We start from the raw sequence: 20,274 nt of genomic DNA on the forward strand, positions 1-20,274 counted from the left end.
TGTCAGAAGTGGGATTTGAACCCACGCCCACAATCGTGGACCAGAACACTCGCCTGCGTTACACAGTAAGGTGATTAACCTTGAGTCTGGCGCCTTAGACCACTCGGCCATCCTGACTTGTATATTATAGTTTATATTTCTATTAAAACACTAAATCTAGAAAATGGGTTATATAGTTTAGGCATAAATTATGAGCCTTAAATTGAAGGCCTACAGTCGCGATTTCAAAACATTATTTCAGTTTTAAGCTAGAGACGTAATTTCAAACAATACTAAATTTTAAAAGATTACAAAATTAGCACTTCAAGTGTAACAATGTAAAAAGCAAAAAGAGTTTGTCAGAAGTGGGATTTAACAACAATTTAACAACAATAACAATATTTAAACGGAAGTTTTTAGAAAACAATTATTAAAAACATTTGTCAGAAGTGGGATTTGAACCCACGCCCACATTCGTGGACCAGAACACTCGCCTGCTTTTCACAGGAAGGTGATAAACCTTGAGTCTGGCGCCTTAGACCACTCGGCCATCCTGAATTGATATATTAGTAGTGTGTATTCCATATCGAATGTTACAAATAACTATAGTTTTAATTACGTAGACATAAGACCACCCTGAATTGTTTGATAAAATCATTTATAACAACTATATCTAGAATCTAGGAGCTGACCGGTCACGTGAGACGGTCAGCTGACCACTGAAGCGTGGGAGAGCAGACAGACAGAGATAGGTAGCGCTAGGATAAAGATGTAGAGTTAAACAGACGGTGAGAGGTAGCGCTAGGGTAAAGATGTAGAGTTAGACGGTGATAGGTAGCGCTAGAGTAAAGATGTAGAGTTAGACGGTGATAGGTAGCGCTAGAGTAAAGATGTAGAGTTAGACGGTGATAGGTAGCGCTAGGGTAAAGATGTAGATTTAAACAGACGGTGATAGGTAGCGCTAGGGTAAAGATGTAAAGTTAAACAGACGGTGATAGGTAGCGCTAGGGTAAAGATGTAGATTTAAACAGACGGTGATAGGTAACGGTAGGGTAAAGATGTAGAGTTAAACAGACGGTGAGAGGTAGCGCTAGGGTAAAGATGTAAAGTTAAACAGACGGTGATAGGTAGCGCTAGGGTAAAGATGTAGATTTAAACAGACGGTGATAGTTAGCACTAGGGTAAAGACGGTGATAGGTAACGGTAGAGAACAGAGAGTTAGAGGTAGTTTGTTAGGGATGGTCATGGGATTGCGTAGTTAGCAGTATTAGTAGACAGCATATAGTATAGAATAATTAGGTAGAAGTAGGAAAATGTTTGTGTAAATAAAGAACATTATATCTTGAATTGGACTGCGTGTTGGATCTTCTTCTCCTCGTCTTCTTCACCCCCCACTCTCACAACTGGGTGGTAGTCTTCATCTTAATAACCTCCACCCTCACACTAATACTAAAGATAATCCCGTTTATTTTACAATTGTAGCGGGTTTTTTTTTTAAACAACTGTTGTTTAATAGTCCTATTCATGAATTGTAACATTGTAATGGTAAATGGTTATTTAAGTTTCACAAATACTTAGTACCGTTCGTAGTAGAGTAGACAATAATACGACTAAAAATATTTGCTTTAACCTTCGGTTGTAGCTTGCGATGTTTTTACTCTCCGTGTGTGTTACCTGCGGCTCTTTGGTGTCAAAATCAGTTTCAAGATCCTTTAGCAACATTAGATATTTCTACCTTGTCATCTGAGACGCAAACGTTGAAAGAAACAGCTTTATTGTTGATTAGTCAAACTATTTTAAAAATATACTCATTCATTCGCATGCATGCATACATTACTATAAAGAAAAGCGTGGGTCACTTCGGTATCTAGTAGATACCGTGAAAGAGACCCACGCTTTTCTTTATAGTTATTTAAATAGTAATGTATAATTTATTTTCTACTTTTTAGTGTATTATTACATAAAAGCTTGTTATTAAAACGTTTTTTATGAATTTTTTTTTTAAATAAGTGACATTCTCGATGTGACTTGTTAAACAAGTGACATTTTTGATGACAGGTAATCCCTTTAAAAACAAGATTTTTTAAATAAGAAACAAAGACTTTAAACAAGTTAATAAAAAGTCTAGTGACAATTTAAGCGCAATTTCCTTATGTTATCCATAACAATTTTAAATCGAGATAAATCATATATTCAGCAAATAAATAATGCAACACAAGTAGTTTTAATAATTCAAAACAAAATAGAAAAAATATTTATTAACGAGATTTAAAAAAAATATGCGGACGTGTAGGGCAGGGGTTCCCAACCCCGTGCCCGCGGGCGCAATGGCGCCCGCCGAACGATTCGTATGTGCCCGCCTCTCACTATTCGACAGAGACAGAATTTTTTTCATAAACATTGAAAGGTTGAAGGGGATGGAAATCGAAAGTTTGAGGGGGGGGGGGGGGGGTGCAAATCGAAAGTTTTGTCCCCGGGTGACGGGAAGGGTCGCTACGCCTCTTGAAGGAGTTTGTCGATTTAAAATAGGTGGTGCCCGCCACCCTACCGATATTTTAGAATGTGCTCTAGAGTAAAAAAAGGTTGGGAACCCCTGGTGTAGGGGGTAATAGAAACAAAACACAAGACGTATAATGCTGGGGTGCGTTCAAGCTAGGAGAACGATCGGTTTGTAGGTGTTTATGTAATTTTAAAAAAAAAAATTGTGACCGAAAGAAAGGATATTTTTGAAAACTTTCTTCAGCAATATTGTTCTAAATTATGGCGGGAATCGATTGGTACATGTTTCAAGTCGCTAAGTGGTCTGGTTGCCGAGATATGGGCCAAAAACTGCATTTTTTCGAGGTTTTTGTGGCTTTTCCGGGAAATCCAGGAAGTAATTCCGGGAATTTTTTTGGCCCATGTTCATCCTCGGAACTTGCTTAACATATTTGCTTTTGGAACTAGTCCTCGATATTGCTTCGTTAAGGAGGAGATACGACTTAAAGCTGCGGACACACATCCATCCCAACAGAATTTCGAGGTTTTTTGGCTTTTCCGGGAAATCCAGGAAGGAATTCCGGGAATTTTTTTGGCCCAAGTTCATCCTCGGAACTTGCTTAACATATTTGCTTTTGAAACTAGTCGTCGATATTGCTTCGTTGAGGAGGAGATACGACTTAAAGCTGCGGACACGCTGCGGACACCCATCCATTCAGAAATGACGAGTTAATAATCGCAATCCCCCAGTATGGAAATTGCGCTAAAAGTCACTTGATATAAAATTACCGTTGGGCGTATACTAATTCTGCTAACAAGCAAGTACACAATGTCTCGGCAAACAGCCTTCATCAGATATAACTTGTTTTGCTGGTTTATTTCAATTAACTTAATTTCACACATGTTAGAAACAATTAATACAACAACAAAAATAAAAGTCATAAAAAATTCATGAAAAGAAAAGGCATACATATTATTTATTTAGGATATTTTTTTATTATATACTAATCATTAATGATTTAAACATTGATATTGCTCTTATGATAAACAACAGATGACAAGAGAAATAAACACGACAAACTTTCAATCAATGATTTTCAAAGTGTACGGCGTCCATTCAACACCGAATGTCATTGCTGGTGTCCTTAGTATTATACGCGATTATAAAACGTTACAAGGTAGATAATAATGAAAATACGTCGGTGGATATTCATTGACATAATTCGATATCCACTTCTTGGTAGTGAAGCATGAATAAAAATATGAAAATAAATAAGGTATACACAGTATAGTACAGGATAGTAGAGACGACAGTTCCACATCATTACCACACTTAACCACTGCTGCTGCTGCTACTGTGGTGGTGGTGGTGATGATGGTGATGCTTGTGGTGGTGATGCTTGTGATGATGATGGTGGTGATGATGGTGCTTATGGCTCTTGCTGCTGCTACTGCTGCTGTGGTGATGATGATGGTGATGGTGATGCTTGTGACTCTTGCTGCTACTACTGCTGCTGCTGTGATGATGGTGATGGTGGTGGTGATGATGTGGAAAGCACGAAATCACCGCAAACAGCAGACACAAGACAACGAGAAGTCCTGTAATCTTCATAATGGATATTGCTGCAAATCACGACCTTTATCGCGAGAAAAATCTCAGATGAGATGTTCAACTCGTGAGCTGTTGATTGAGTACTGATTGCCTCAATTTGAAATCTCGTCCCTTATATAGGGATTACAACCCTGAAACAAAAAGACGAGAACAGTGACAGGTAATTACCTTTTTACTTTGTTGTGTTATTTAAAACGACAGGTAGACACATTTTGATTACGTCAGACAAGTACGATTACCACGAACAAACAATTTTAGAAATTCGAGATCGGTTTTTAATTAAAAAGAGAAAATCAATAATTTGTGTTGGTTAAACACTGATGACGTTTGACCTAACAGGAAAACCTCCAAGAAATACAAACATAGAGCTGGACAATCGGACACACAGAATAGAGGCCGTGGTACACGTGCACAGGTAAGCGAGCACACAAACACACACTCTCTTATACAATACACATAAGCTCACACACATACACATGAAAGTTGTCTATCTGTTCATACAAAAAATTAATCGGTTCTATATAATCACATTCGTTGTTTGTTTTTTCATCTCTTCGAGCTTTAAGATTTAGGTGTAACAAGATTTGCTAGCTAATAGTCACATGAAAATAGTTTTCCCTTAATATAGTGTGGTGGATTTGATAATTTTTGTTGACCCCACGAATAATACAATACAGATAAGGCTAAATGGTTGGTCTGGTTTGGATGGATGGGGCTGGGTAGGGCTATCTTAGACACCTTGGCCTCGCGGGGGGGGGGGGGGGGGGGATACAGTGGGTCTAGTGGATAGAGTGGGGCTGGGTAGGCTATCTTGTACATGTGGGACTAGGGGGGGGGGATAAAGTTTGATACTTGGGCTAAGTGAGGTTTAAAAAAAGCATCATGCATAACCAACTTCATTCAAGTTCCCTTAACTGCTTAACTCATGGAAATTATATATATATATATATATATATATATATATATATATATATATATATATATATATATATATATATATATATATATATATATATATATATATATATATATATATATATATATATATATATATATATATATATGTTCTTTACACATCGAACTTTTATATGATTTTTTTATATCAGCTTTCGAAAACAAACATATATTTTCCTTAATATAGTTTGAAAGTTACGTTGACGAGTTTAAATCTATCAATTCCCAAGCCCATTGAATATGAATAAATTATGATAATTATCTTATACATAAATGTTTTATAAGCTTTCTTATAAATTTTTCGAATAAAGTATGAGAAGTAATTATTCCAAAGGCCTATTAAATATTGTAGAAATCATGTACAGTGCTATTAAAATAAATATGGTCATAAAAATTGACTTTTTTTGTTTTTGTTACACTTTACTAAAGATTTATTGTATTTAATGTTATTGGTATTTTCGGTAACTAAACAAAACAATTTAACACCAACAAAAAGCCAAAAAATGTGGTTAGTTACATTGTCACTGAAAACCTACATTAATATGACAAATAGACGATGTGGTTTAAAAAATGTAATTTTATTTTTAAAACTTATAGGTAAACTTTTGAGTTCAAATTACTATAAAGTGGGTTTTTCAAAAGATCGGTCGTTGACTTTCTGTACAACCAATCTATGCTTGTTCTATCTTAGGGTTCATGAAAATAAATAGAAATGTAGCAATAAACACAAAAACTTATTTTTAAGTTCTGTACATTGAAAATTTTGTATCAATATTTCTTAAATTTGTGTAACTTTTTCGCGTTTAAGTTTTTTTTTAAACAAGATTTTTACCTATTTCAACTCGTTAACGTTCTTCATCAAAAGTATGTTGTATATTTTTAGAAAAATTGCGGCTTGCAATGGAAAATGTGTTAATAATATACACAATATAAAATTTGGTGAAAGCATGTAACACTGTATTGACCAAAATTGAGATAATACGTAATCAAACCGTCCCTTTTAATGTAGTTCCAGTTACATATAAGTTTTTCTCAACGGCCAGTGCATGGCCTGGCCAGGACGGCTGGTTTGAAATAAAATCTAGATAGCCACACACTTTGTAGTTATATAATGGATCATACATTTATGACGTCCACAAAAATTTGGGAATTTATAACCCCCCTTTCCCCCTCCCCTTCCACACGCGTCCACTATCATTAAAATTATAAGTTTTTAAACCTATGTATGTTACAATAGGCATGAAAAGTCTATCTTATCATACTAAATTTTCGAAAAAAATCATCTTAAAATATATGGCAAGAGATAAAATTATAGTTACATTTGTAAAATATAAGGCCGTTTGGGAACCATTGGTTAAACTCATTTGTATATTTTTGTATCGAATAAAAGCCGTTTAGAATTATTTTATCAATTCAAATATTTTCAAAAAATGCCCTCAACCTCTCCTTCAAGTCAACCGGAATGGCCAGGGAGAGTAAAACAATAACTATTAGAAAAAAAAATGTCCACGATAAAATTGACAATAGTGATCTATGGTGTGTACTTTCATGGACCACCACTATCGCAATGAAGAGATTCATTACATTTTAATTACAGTGGATACTATTTTAAAATTATATTCAAATATAATTACTACCTATAGAAAAAATACAACTATAGAATGTATTTGCGTGATTATTTTTTAAGAGGCTGAATATTTGTTATTATCCACGCTCATCAAAATTAAGCCATATAAAAAGAATTTGTCAGAAGTGGGATTTGAACCCACGCCCACATTCGTGGACCAGAACACTCGCCTGCGCAACACAGGAAGGTGATGAACCTTGAGTCTGGCGCCTTAGACCACTCGGCCATCCTGACATGTACACTAAACAGTCAGCCTAGCTGCTCTAGCTAACTGTTATACCTGAGTTGTGTAACGTGCTATTTTTACCTGTTCATAACACCCGCATGTGTGTCAGACATTGATCGGGTGACCTACTTTTCACATTCCTCTACGTAATGGTTTTATTTTTAAACAATCGCCTATATACATTGACAGCTGATTTGAAAAATGTGTGTGTGTGGGGGGGGGGGGGGGGGGGGAAGGGGGGGGGGTTGGGAAGGGGGGGGGGGTCGTAACTTGCAAATATGTACAAATGTCCACATCCTTTTAAACTACTCAAAAACAAACAAATGACATTACGGCAAATCAAACTTAATTAAAACAGTGAAAGCAAATAGTTTTCTTTTCAATTCACATAATTTATTATAATACAGAAAATATTAAAATTTAATATTCAAATGTGCAACAAACTATATCTTGTAAAATATATTTGGTATAAACAGTATAATACACTCTTGTACAACCACAGTCCCACGTCATCACCACACTTAACCACTACTGCTGCTGCTGTGGTGATGGTGGTGGTGATGCTTGTGGTGGTGGTGCTTGCTGCTACTATGGTGATGATGATGGTGATGCTTGTGACTCTTGCTACTACTGCTGCTGCTGTGGTGATGATGATGATGGTGATGGTGATGATGTGGAAAGCTTAAAATCCCAGCAAACAGCAGACACAAGACAACGAGAAGTCCTGTAATCTTCATGATGGATATTGCTGCAAATTACGAGCTTTATCGCGAGAGTAAATTAAATGAGATGTTGAACTCAGGAGTTAAACATAGATTCAACGTGACATTTCTTGCTTTATATACCTGTAACTACTCGCCGTGTGACGTATTCGGCTCTTTGTGAAGGTGTTTTTGTTAAGTCTTTTGTTACCTTGATAGGTAAGAGTGGTGTGCTCACCACACAGGTAAATAAATAAAATCGAACATTGGCACACAACATTAAACTTAATTAATTTTTCAAATGCTAATTTTTGTGTGTAAATAACGCTTACAAATGTAAGTAAACCTAAATTATATGCATGTATTTAACAATTTTCTCTAAAAGTGTGAACAGAATAAAATGGGCTTATGAATTTAAAGTTGCTTCGAAAAATCACTTAGTCCTAACATAATATATATTTTTTAATTGTATAAAAAAGCCTTAAAACGCTTTAATTTTAAGACGGCTATCTTTATATCTATACATCAATGGGCACATTAAAATCCCTGGGATGGTCTGTAATAAAATTGTACGAAGAGGTCTTTAGTAATCTCAATAATTAAAATGTTTAAAAATGTTTAAAAGATGTAATGTAACAGTGTCTTTGAAGGGAAATCATCTGATCCATTGACTTGATCCAAGTTACAGGACTAAAACACGGTTGTTTACCTTTGATTTACCTTTTTATTTTACTGATCGATTTCATTATAACAGAAATAAAAGAAGGAATATATAATGACGTAATGCTGTATATAAAGAGTGATTTTCAGGACAAACAGCGAGCAAAACTCGATCTACAGCCCAAGACTTTCTCGCGATAAAGCTCGTGATTTGCAGCTACATCCATCATGAAGATTACAGGACTTCTTGTTGTCTTGTGTCTGCTGTTTGCTGGGATTTACAGTCATCACCATCACCACCACAGCAGCAAGCATCATCACCATCATCACCACAGCAGCAAGCATCATCACCATCATCACCACAGTAGCAGCAAAAGTCACAAGCACCATCATCATCACCACAGCAGCAGCAGTGGTTAGGTGTGATAAACTAGTAAAACCATGACTACAAAAAATTAGGGTATACATGACACGAGCCTACTAGCGTATACCGCAGATGAAAAAGCCTGTATTATATTGTCTATATCTTTATTTTATGTTCAAATAAACTCACTAGCACAGACAAATAATATGTACGTGATGTTTATAAATAGTGTAAAATTACATTTATATTAATATAGAAAATTCTCATAAATCGCTACAATAAATTGAATTTAGTTGGTACAGGGCAGTTTTTGTAGCATTCTTATTTTGTTTAGATTTGTATTCTTGTAACAGCTTATTATATGAAATGACTTTATTTAAAGATTGAATTGTCACTCAATAAAATTAAACATTGAAATGTTAACATATTATGATTTCTATTACGTTGAGTTTTAGCTTGCCTTAGTTACTTCCCATTTGAATATTCAAAATAAACAGGGGAAAAAATTATAACTTAATATAAAATAAAATTGTTAAAATTTAGAAATTAAATAGTGAAAAATTACTCTTATTACTTATAAAAATTATATAACAGTATTGTTTTATAATAAGCTTAATATGTATCTATTTCATCCTACATTGTAATATTATTATATAACTCTATAAATTTGAAAAGAAAACCCATAGCACTCTAAAGTACCTACTAGTTATATAAATAAAAGTGATCTGTAACGATATGCTAAATCCATCCTCTGTAATCGCAATATTTTTTCAGCTCTACTTATAAACCCAAATACCACCCAACCCCCCCCCCCCCCCCCAACGTTTCCCCCCCTCCGTCCCCCAGCCCACCACGCCGAGAAAAAAAAAATCCCTTGAATCATCATTTAATTACACATTTGCATTTTCAGTTTCATGTTGGTTTTTTTTTTTTTAATTCTTTTTTGAAATTTTTTCTTTATATTTAGACGTTTTGTATTAGATCTATGTATAAGTAAACCATCTTAAATGAATGAAAGCAGGCTACAAGTAAGAAAGAAATATTACTATTGTAAATCTGTATCAGTCCTCACAAGCCGGTGATGAAAACCGTAATACTAAAGCGAACACGCTGACGCTGTAAATTACATGTCTGAGAATAACCACCCTAAATAAGCAAACACTTGCAAAATTATTAAACACCACCAATCAAACAGCCACAACAATTAAAGCAATCACAATTAATTTTATTAACACGACTAGACAAAGAACAGAAGACGAAAACAGACTAGTAGCAACGGCTATTTATAGATTGACTGTATGGCAAATTAGGAATAAATTCAGATATTTTTTCACAAAATACACGGACATCGAGTGAAAAGAAATAATTTAAGCCAAGCTAAGACATAGACTGGGAACTCTCACTCAACTGGAAAAAAAAATGTACAGGAAAGCAATAAATAAAGTATTAATTTTAATTTAGACAGTATCAAGCCAAACATCACTCGATCAGCCCTCAAGTAAATTAACATTAGAACAGTCTTCTGTTTCCCAGGTTTTTAAAAGTGCACAACCTGAATGGTAGAAAGAGATACACACCTCACCCCCCCCCCCCCACACACACACACACGCTCTCCCCCCCCCCCCCCCCCCTCAACCGGACTGGCGGATATTTCAAGGTAGCGTGCTCTCATCGCCAAGGGTCAATTTTATGTCATGGAAAGTTTTGGAATGATAGATCAGTATGAGTATTACAGAGACACTTCTCCCACGGTCGTTTCTATTTCTGTCCATAGGTGGCTACAATGTGAACTTTTGACTCCGCAGCTAAGCACGGAGCACAGTAAACTAAGCAGTCAAGAGAAACCGAGTTTGCACACCTTATTTTAGTCTAGTTCTTATGCCATTTTATTTTCTCCCTTTGATTATTATATATGCAATTGATGTTCATGTCTTTGATGCTGTGTAAAATCTATCAAATAAATTATTATTACTGATTTAAATGTTTAAAACAATTGAATTAATAAAAACAAAAAAAAAGAAAGAAAAAAAACTGTTTGAGGACTGTATAAATATTGATGTTTGAAAGGGAAGAATGTTTACTTTGATGTGTCTCTTTGAAATAACATAACTTTTCTGATTGCTTTAAATTTGTATCATCTTAATTCTTTGTAATCCCAAATTTATTTCAGCTCTACATAAAAACCCAAATTCCACCCCGTCCCCCCCCCCCCTCCAGCACACCAGGCCGAGGAAAAAAAAAACCTTGAATCATCATTTAATTACACATTTGTATTTTCAGGTTGGTTTTTTTTTTAATTTATTTATTTTATTTTTTTATATTTAGACGTTTTGTATTAGATCTATGTATAAGTAAACCATCTTAAATGAATGAAAATAGGCTACAAGTAAGAAAGAAATATTACTATTGTAAATCTGTATCAGTCCTCACAAGCCGATGATGAAAACTGTAGTACTAAAGCGAACACACACAACTGACGCTGTAAATTACATGTCTGAGGCGGGTAAAAAATGAGAATAAAAATAATTAAACATATAATAAATCTCATTAATTAGTTTTAATCTCATTTTTTTTTTATTTATTCTAAAAAAATGAGTTTAAAATTAGTTAAACATATATTAAATCTCATTATACTCAACATTCATCCGACTACCTATAATATTAATAACTAGTCATCGGTACCCGTTACACGGGCGATTCTGGTGACTTTTAGCTCTCTTCTCTTTACAAATAGGCTACCCGGTTTTTCTTTTAGATATTTAACTCTGGAGAGCGGCATTTAAAACTGTCCAGGGGAGGGTGTTGGGGATGGGGGGGGGGGGCTATTTGGGGTGCGGATACTGGTTTCTCTATATTTTTTTATGAATCACTTTTTTTTTCAATTTCGTTCGTAGTTAAAAGTGGAAGAAACGGTAGAGATGAAGAAAATGTATATATCTACTGAAAGTGAGTTATGAAATGAATTGCAATTCAGCTTTTTAAAAAGCCAATATCGGAAACTTAGGAAAAGAAACATTTTATTGACCAGGAGCATTGAAATAAAACATTGTTAAGATTATGAAAAAGAAAGGGTTTTGTTTTGTGTACTGTCTATGTTTAGACATGTTTAAAATAACTTAGACTACCATAACTATTAGAAAAATTAAAACCAAATTATAAACAGTATTAGTCAACACAACACCATATATATATGCACGCGCTGATTAAGAGACTTAAAACTAAGACACTTAAATGATTTCATTAAAACCCGGCTGTTCAATTGTAGTTATGTTGTTTTTGTCTTTTAAAGACACCTAGCGTAGGTCTGATCACACATAAAAAATTACTTCCCATGAAAAAACCATGACATCGGGGGAAAATGTTTTGTATAAGTTAGTTTTGGTGTTGGAAAATAAATCATTATATAATTAGCATGGATTGATAAAGTGCAATGTGGTAGGTAAAAACGGATATTTTAAATACTGACTTTTATTTATTTTATACACTTAACGTACTGTTTACTAATTATTATTTTTAATCAATAACAGTTTAAAAGCCGCTCCTAAATATCCTCTATGTTTACTTCTATCTTTCGGTTTGCGGACAAGATGTGGGTGTCATAGTCGTTCACAGGGTTCGATTTGGCGCCCAGGGCTATCATGGGAGCGCTATGGTGCCTACGTTCGTTTAAGTGAGTGCAAAAGACTATGGATAAGTTGGGGTATTGTAGTCAGTTCCGCCGGGGCCCCGGTGGGGTGCGGTTAGGTGCTAGACTGTGAGCACTATGCGTTTATGTTTGCATTTAAGTCGTCTTTCTCTCCATGTCGGCCTTTCTTGTCGGTCTTTTGTCCTACACTCGTTCTCTATATGCATTGTACATATTTTAAACAAATGTTTCAAAATGCACATTGTGTATAATTGTAAACTTTTTTGGTTTCGGGTTATCTTTGCTATAGTCCAAATGATGTTCGTGTACTTGTTTTATTTGAAAATAAAAAATATTTAAAAATGTTTACCATAGAATTCATGCTTTATTGACTATTCGTTAACACATCAGTGTTTAATGCAAGTGTAAGCACCAACAATAATGGGGTTGGGCCAATTCATGATCCTCCCCCCCCCCCCCCACGGTCCAAGTGGCATAATGTAATAACGGGCCTAAACTATTCCAGATGCTGCGAGTTCTATTACACTATTCTTGGAGCTTCCAGAAGAAGAGAGCCGGATCTATACGCTACCTTATTACCACTAACTGCAATAATTAAAGTCTAAATCAGCACCAAACGTCATCCAAACATGCGTGATTTGACAACTAATAAACAAACAGCAAACCCACATACTAAAGTTTTGTAGATACATGGTTCCTCGTGTCGGACTGCTCTAACGTTATGACAATGAAAAACACCACAAAAGATGTGGGTCCATGTACTTTATATGTCACTGGTTTACTAGATGCTGTTTTACTGTAGCACTAAATGCTGTTTTACTGTAGCACTAGATGCTGTTTTACTGTAGAAAAAGATGCTGTTTTACTGTAGAAAAAGATGCTGTTTTACTGTAGATTTAGATGCTGTTTTACTGCAGCATTAGATGCTGTTTTACAGTAGCACTAAATGCTGTTTTATTGTAGAAAAAGATGCTGTTTTACTGTAGCACTAAATGCTGTTTTACTGTAGCACTAAATGCTGTTTTACTGTAGCACTAGATGCTGTTTTACTGTAGAAAAAGATGCTGTTTTACCCTAGCACTAAATGCTGTTTTACTGTAGCACTAAATGCTGTTTTACTGTAGCACTAAATGCTGTTTTACTGTAGCACTAGATGCTGTTTTACTGTAGAAAAAGATGCTGTTTTACCCTAGCACTAAATGCTGTTTTACTGTAGCACTAAATGCTGTTTTACTGTAGCACTAAATGCTGTTTTACTGTAGCACTAGATGCTGTTTTACTGTAGAAAAAGATGCTGTTTTACCCTAGCACTAAATGCTGTTTTACTGTAGCACTAGATGCTGTTTTACTGTAGCACTAAATGCTGTTTTACTGTAGCACTAAATGCTGTTTTACTGTAGCACTAAATGCTGTTTTACTGTAGCACTAGATGCTGTTTTACTGTAGAAAAAGATGCTGTTTTACTGTAGTACTAGATGCTGTTTTACTGTAGCAAAAGAAGCTATTTTACTGTAGATTTAGATGCTGTTTTACTGTAGCACTAGATGCTGTTTTACTGTAGCACTAGATGCTGTTTTACTGTAGCACTAAATGCTGTTTTATTGTAGAAAAAGATGCTGTTTTACTGTAGCACTAGATGCTGTTTTACTGTAGCACTAGAGGCTGTTTTACTGTAGCACTAGAGGCTGTTTTACTGTAGCACTAAATGCTGTTTTACTGTAGCACTAAATGCTGTTTTACTGTAGCACTAAATGCTGTTTTACTGTAGCACTAAATGCTGTTTTACTGTAGCACTAGATGCTGTTTTACTGTAGAAAAAGATGCTGTTTTACCCTAGCACTAAATGCTGTTTTACTGTAGCACTAGATGCTGTTTTACTGTAGCACTAAATGCTGTTTTACTGTAGCACTAAATGCTGTTTTACTGTAGCACTAAATGCTGTTTTACTGTAGCACTAGATGCTGTTTTACTGTAGAAAAAGATGCTGTTTTACTGTAGTACTAGATGCTGTTTTACTGTAGCAAAAGAAGCTATTTTACTGTAGATTTAGATGCTGTTTTACTGTAGCACTAGATGCTGTTTTACTGTAGCACTAGATGTTGTTTTACTGTAGCACTAAATGCTGTTTTATTGTAGAAAAAGATGCTGTTTTACTGTAGCACTAGATGCTGTTTTACTGTAGCACTAGAGGCTGTTTTACTGTAGCACTAGAGGCTGTTTTACTGTAGCACTAAATGCTGTTTTACTGTAGCACTAAATGCTGTTTTACTGTAGCACTAAATGCTGTTTTACTGTAGCACTAAATGCTGTTTTACTGTAGCACTAAATGCTGTTTTACTGTAGCACTAAATGCTGTTTTACTGTAGCACTAAATGCTGTTTTACTGTAGCACTAAATGCTGTTTTACTGTAGCACTAAATGCTGTTTTACTGTAGCACTAAATGCTGTTTTACTGTAGAAAAAGATGCTGTTTTACTGTAGCACTAGAGGCTGTTTTACTGTAGCACTAAATGCTGTTTTACTGTAGCACTAAATGCTGTTTACTGTAGCACTAAATGCTGTTTTACTGTAGCACTAAATGCTGTTTTACTGTAGCACTAAATGCTGTTTTACTGTAGCACTAAATGCTGTTTTACTGTAGCACTAGATGCTGTTTTACTGTAGAAAAAGATGCTGTTTTACTGTAGCACTAGAGGCTGTTTTACTGTAGCACTAAATGCTGTTTTACTGTAGCACTAAATGCTGTTTACTGTAGCACTAAATGCTGTTTTACTGTAGCACTAAATGCTGTTTTACTGTAGCACTAGATGCTGTTTTACTGTAGAAAAAGATGCTGTTTTACTGTAGTACTAGATGCTGTTTTACTGTAGCAAAAGAAGCTATTTTACTGTAGATTTAGATGCTGTTTTACTGTAGCACTAGATGCTGTTTTACTGTAGCACTAGATGCTGTTTTACTGTAGCACTAGATGCTGTTTTACCGTAGTAACATTTTAATAGTCATAATTAATTCGAATCACTTTTTGTTCAAACAAAGTTAAATTTATTGAGAATAATGTTGTGTGTTGTACAAAATATTTAATTTTACACTATTTATAAATAATACATATATTTTATTAGAAAATGTAAGCGTAGTTTTGTAAACTAAAAAAAAAATATATAGACAGTATAGTACATGCTAATTCATCATCAGTGTACATATATACATTCATATCGCGTACTTTTGTAGTCAGTTTTACGTCGGTACCACACTTAACCACTGCTACTGCTGCTGTGGTGATGGTTGTGATGATGATGATGCTTGTGACTTTTGCTGCTGCTGTGGTGGTGATGATGATGACTGTAAATCCCAGCAAACAGCAGACACAAAACAACGAGAAGTCCTGTAATCTCCATGATGGATATTGCTGCAAATCACGAGCTTTATCGCGAGAGATAATCTCAAATGAGATGTTAGACTCAGGAATGTAGATAGAGATCTAATTGCACTATCGCGAAAATCCCCCCTTTTATACAGCAATTAAGTCATTCTACCGTTCCCTTTTGTTTCTGTGAGAATGTTGTAACGAAATCATGCAGTTAAATAGCCGATAGGATAGGACAGGTAAAAGACATGTAAATAATTGTGTTTCAATGTTTAGGACGTAAAAGTCAACTTGTGTCTATACATCGGTAGTCACACATACACTATGGAGCAGACGCTGATTAACAAACTGTTGATTAATACACTAAGTTGTGTGATTAAAATGTAAGATTTGATGAAAAAAAGGTTGTTTTTTTTTAAATTGAGATTACACAGTCTTATTTTAGAACATCGAAGGTGTTTGGGATTAATTATTTAAGCTTAAATAAATTATTTTATTAGTAACTTTAGTTTTGTAGTGTGATGAAAGTCTTATAGATTTCCTGTGTCAATAAATCAATGAATCGACCTACTTGCCTCTCTCCGTGGGAATTCCAATGGCAAGAAATGATTATCAAAAATAGTTTCACAACTAATCTACAGCTCCTACGTATATCACGGCTCCCACTGCTTCAATATACAGCTCCACAGCTTTCATGTTATACATGGATGTTTATATTTTTTCTTGGCTCTGTTTAAATTATCTCTTGTGGCGCTGTCATGGGGGGGGTCGTCCATAAACGACGTCACAGTTTTAAAACAACTTTTATCCCCCCCCCCCTTCCCAATCGTCATCGTCACACGTCATCGCAACAAGTTAGAACCCCTGCCTTAAAATGACGTCACACTTGCTCAACCCCCCCTCCCCCCACCCCAGGAGTGTGACATCGTTTGTGGACGAGCCATTGTAAGTTATTTTTAAAATATCGTGTAACGAGTACATTAAATAATGATATTCTAGCACCAAAATAAATTGTTAGCTAGTTATTTCTTGTTCACTATTCAGGTAAATAATGTTAATTAGAATCTACACACCTAGATAATACATAATTTAGGTTTAACATTTTTATGCGTTATTTATCGAAACCAAATGTAAGCATTGGAGTGGTTAGTTTGTAAGTTTTGTATCAATGAAGGAATGTTCGAGTTTATTTATTTTCCTGTGTGAGCACACCACTCTTACCTATCAAGGTAACAAAAGACTTAACAAAAACACCTTCACAAAGAGCCGAATACGCCACACGTCGAGTAGTTACTGGTATATAAAGCAAGAAATGTCACGTTGAATCAGTTCAACACCTGAGTTCAACATCTCATTTGATTTACTCTCGCGATAAAGCTCGTGATTTGCAGCAATATCTATCATGAAGATTACAGGACTTCTCGTTGTCTTGTGTCTGCTGTTTGCTGGGATTTTAAGCTTTCCACATCATCATCACCATCATCACCACAGCAGCAGCAGTAGTAGCAAGAGTCACAAGCATCATCATCATCACCACCATAGTAGCAGTAGTAGCAAGAGTCACAAGCATCACCTTCATCATCACCATAGTAGCAGCAAGCACCATCACCATCATCACCACCACCACAGCAGCAGCAGCAGCAGTGGTTAAGTGTGGTGATGACGTAGGACTGTGGTTGTACAAGCCTGTATTATACTGTGTATACCAGATATATTTTAATAGATATTATTTGTCTAAATATTTACCTTTAATAATAAATCATGTGATTTATAAAACAAAATTTGTCTTCAATGTTTTATATATCGTAATTTATAATTTTCTTTTGTTCCATTTTCTTGTATAATTAGTCAATCGTAACCTCTAATTTAAAAACACTATCACGATGGTTAAATGAGTTTTCCAAAGTGAAAACACATGGATTTCCTCAAAACATTAGGTGTATTTTGAGGATCTTGGCGTTTGTAAAATTCTACCATCGTCTTTTTGACAGATTACCTTCACAATTATACACAAACATTACAAAAAGTCAAACCCCTTTAAAATTATAACTACCTCTAAATTAATATTTTAAAGCAGGCCTAAATTGATTACATTATAAAATATTAACAAAGCGAGTTTACAAATTAAACTAAATCTTTTAAAATATGACATATGATCTAAGTGCGAAAAAAAACCTTTTTAAAATGGACAAATGGGAAGTTACACTTTCTGATCTTATCACTCCCTTCTCCCCCCTCCCTCCAGTCACTTATGGCCGGGTACCCACTCCCCCTTTCCCTCTCGACCAGATGACGCCCCCTTGTAAAATTTCAGCTACCTGTGTGATTTAACAATAGTCAAAAATAGAATCATTACGTAATGGGAAAGAGAAACTGAGGCTACAGGATAAACGTTTGACATACCTGTAGGTGTTATGTCCCAAAAAAATGTGCATGTAACCGCGTAATGTAAAGAAAAAAAGTGTCAGAACAATAGAACTATAGAACAATACGATAAAATAATTAGTTGATTTAAAAACAAAATCTAAAAAGTTTGTCAGAAGTGGGATTTGAACCCACGCCCACATTCGTGGACCAGAACACTCGCCTGCGTAACGCAGGAAGGTGATTAACCTTGAGTCTGGCGCCTTAGACCACTCGGCCATCCTGACTTGCTTGGTGGTGTTATAGATATATTCATTTTCATATGCATCTAATATAAAATTATCAAATCAGCTATAGTTTTTATAATGAAACGCTTAACATTTATTCAAGAGATTTATAACAACAGACAGAACGATAGTAACTATCTTTTCCTTTCGTTGTGCTTTTAACTTGTGCATTAGGCACATCAGCGTAAAGGCCCGTGTTAATTACTTAATTAAATGTTCCTTTAATAGACGAAGTAGCGACTGGGAATAGAAGTATTAGGGCTATTCACAGTCGGAATACTTGTAAACCAGAAATTATTAAATTGAGGTAAGTCGTTGCGTGGTCGACTGACATTTACTTCACGGGTTCGAATCCATCGGATGAATGCATCCATTGGGGTGTCATATCTAATTCATCACTGATTTTTTTAAAGTTATTCGTTAAAGGATGACTTTCCTTTAAAAAAAAATTCAAATTGTAATGTATTCACGCTTGTGACGTGTCAGTATATTTGAGAAAGAAAAAAAAAAGTCATGTACCCTAAAGAGAAAAAAAAAAAGTCATGTACCCGAAAGAGAAAAAAAAAAGTCATGTACTCTAAAGAGAAAAAAAAAAGTCATGTACCCGAAAGAGAAAAAAAAAAGTCATGTACCCGAAAGAGAAAAAAAAAGTCATGTACCCGAAAGAGAAAAAAAAAAGTCATGTACCCTAAAGAGGATAAACCTTGTGATAATTGCGCTGAAAATATGAATGATACCTGATTAAAACAGACATGTTCTTCACCTAATATTTATATCTTAAATTAAAACTAGTAATTGGCAATGGAATAGTACTGTGACCTACAAAAGTGATGCATTAATTTTAATTTAAAAAAGTATCATAAGGCCCAGATTATTCCCAGTCGCATGAAATGTTAGCCGACTGTGAATAGCCAACCTAGACCTATTCCCAGTTGTCTATAGCATGAAATGTTAGCGGACTGTGAATAGCCAACCTAGAACTATTCCCAGTCGTCTATAGCATGAAATGTTAGCCGACTGTGAATAGCCAACCTAGAACTATTCCCAGTCGTCTATAACATGAAATGTTAGCCGACTGTGAATAGCCAACCTAGAACTATTCCCAGTCGGCTGGGAATGGCACCAACTTTAATTGATTTGTGCTAAATGCTGTTTCATGAAATTTGTTGGGGTTAATAGTGTAGCATGGGTAAGATGTAGGCTACGTGTGTATATGCAGCAGTTATTCTTTAAGCACAACCAATGAAAAACTATTTAAGCCGCTCTGAGTCACAAGAAGTTGTTCAACCATCGATATATTTCAGCTGTGGTAAAAACTGCAATGTCATATTAATTGATCTTAAAATTGTTTGCAGCGAGCGGCTACATTAAAACAATACCAACCTAAATGAAGTCTAAAGCTACTAACTCATCAGGTAAAGAAAAACATTACGAAATTTTATTTGACAAACTTTGTAATTATATAGGTATGACAGTGATACGTAAGTCAGGATGGCCGAGCGGTCTAAGGCGCCAGACTCAAGGTTAATCACCTTCCTGCGTAACGCAGGCGAGTGTTCTGGTCCACCAATGTGGGCGTGGGTTCAAATCCCACTTCTGACATTTTATTCATTTGTTGCTTTTAAATCAACTAATTATTTTATAGTGGTGATCTATAGTTTACATAAAGGAAAAAAATCCAAGTATATATATATATATTTTAAGGAGAACAAAACGTAATCATTTATAGTGTCAAAAAAATGTTTGGGAATGTAGGCCTATTGGTAAGTATTTTTTGCCCATATATCTTGGTCTCGGCATATGAAGAGACCGTATGGTCAGCATTTGCCCACTCTCCACACACTAACAGAATATTTTACTTCAAATAATTGAACATAAGCGTGGAAGAGATTGTGTCTGTACCATCGACTCCACGCATGGAAATGTTGATTGTATACCTTCAAGTGTGTCACAAAGTTGTGACACACTTGTAGCTAAACACCAGCGAGCGTTGGACAAAATAGTGACAGAAT

The 20,274-nt window shown here is 35.2% G+C and overlaps 5 non-coding genes across 5 annotated transcripts; 1 reads left to right on the plus strand and 4 right to left on the minus strand.

The window, feature by feature from the left end:
- On the minus strand, positions 1 to 117 carry Trnal-caa (transfer RNA leucine (anticodon CAA)). The gene is made up of 2 exons: positions 80 to 117; positions 1 to 46 (listed from the first exon to the last, which is right to left on the minus strand). It is a non-coding gene; the product is annotated as a tRNA-Leu (tRNA).
- A 303-nt stretch (positions 118 to 420) lies between these two features.
- Positions 421 to 537, minus strand: Trnal-caa (transfer RNA leucine (anticodon CAA)). Its single transcript has 2 exons — positions 500 to 537; positions 421 to 466 (listed from the first exon to the last, which is right to left on the minus strand). It is a non-coding gene; the product is annotated as a tRNA-Leu (tRNA).
- A 6,230-nt stretch (positions 538 to 6,767) lies between these two features.
- On the minus strand, positions 6,768 to 6,884 carry Trnal-caa (transfer RNA leucine (anticodon CAA)). The gene is made up of 2 exons: positions 6,847 to 6,884; positions 6,768 to 6,813 (listed from the first exon to the last, which is right to left on the minus strand). It is a non-coding gene; the product is annotated as a tRNA-Leu (tRNA).
- An 11,261-nt stretch (positions 6,885 to 18,145) lies between these two features.
- Positions 18,146 to 18,262, minus strand: Trnal-caa (transfer RNA leucine (anticodon CAA)). The gene is made up of 2 exons: positions 18,225 to 18,262; positions 18,146 to 18,191 (listed from the first exon to the last, which is right to left on the minus strand). It is a non-coding gene; the product is annotated as a tRNA-Leu (tRNA).
- Positions 18,263 to 19,747: 1,485 nt separating this feature from the next.
- Trnal-caa (transfer RNA leucine (anticodon CAA)) lies at positions 19,748 to 19,864 on the plus strand. Its single transcript has 2 exons — positions 19,748 to 19,785; positions 19,819 to 19,864. It is a non-coding gene; the product is annotated as a tRNA-Leu (tRNA).
- Positions 19,865 to 20,274: the final 410 nt, after the last annotated feature.

This window comes from Physella acuta, unplaced genomic scaffold, assembly GCF_028476545.2.
Source record: "Physella acuta isolate Inbredline_101_S28 unplaced genomic scaffold, ASM2847654v3 ptg001020l, whole genome shotgun sequence".
In the NCBI taxonomy this organism is placed as follows: domain Eukaryota; kingdom Metazoa; phylum Mollusca; class Gastropoda; family Physidae; genus Physella; species Physella acuta.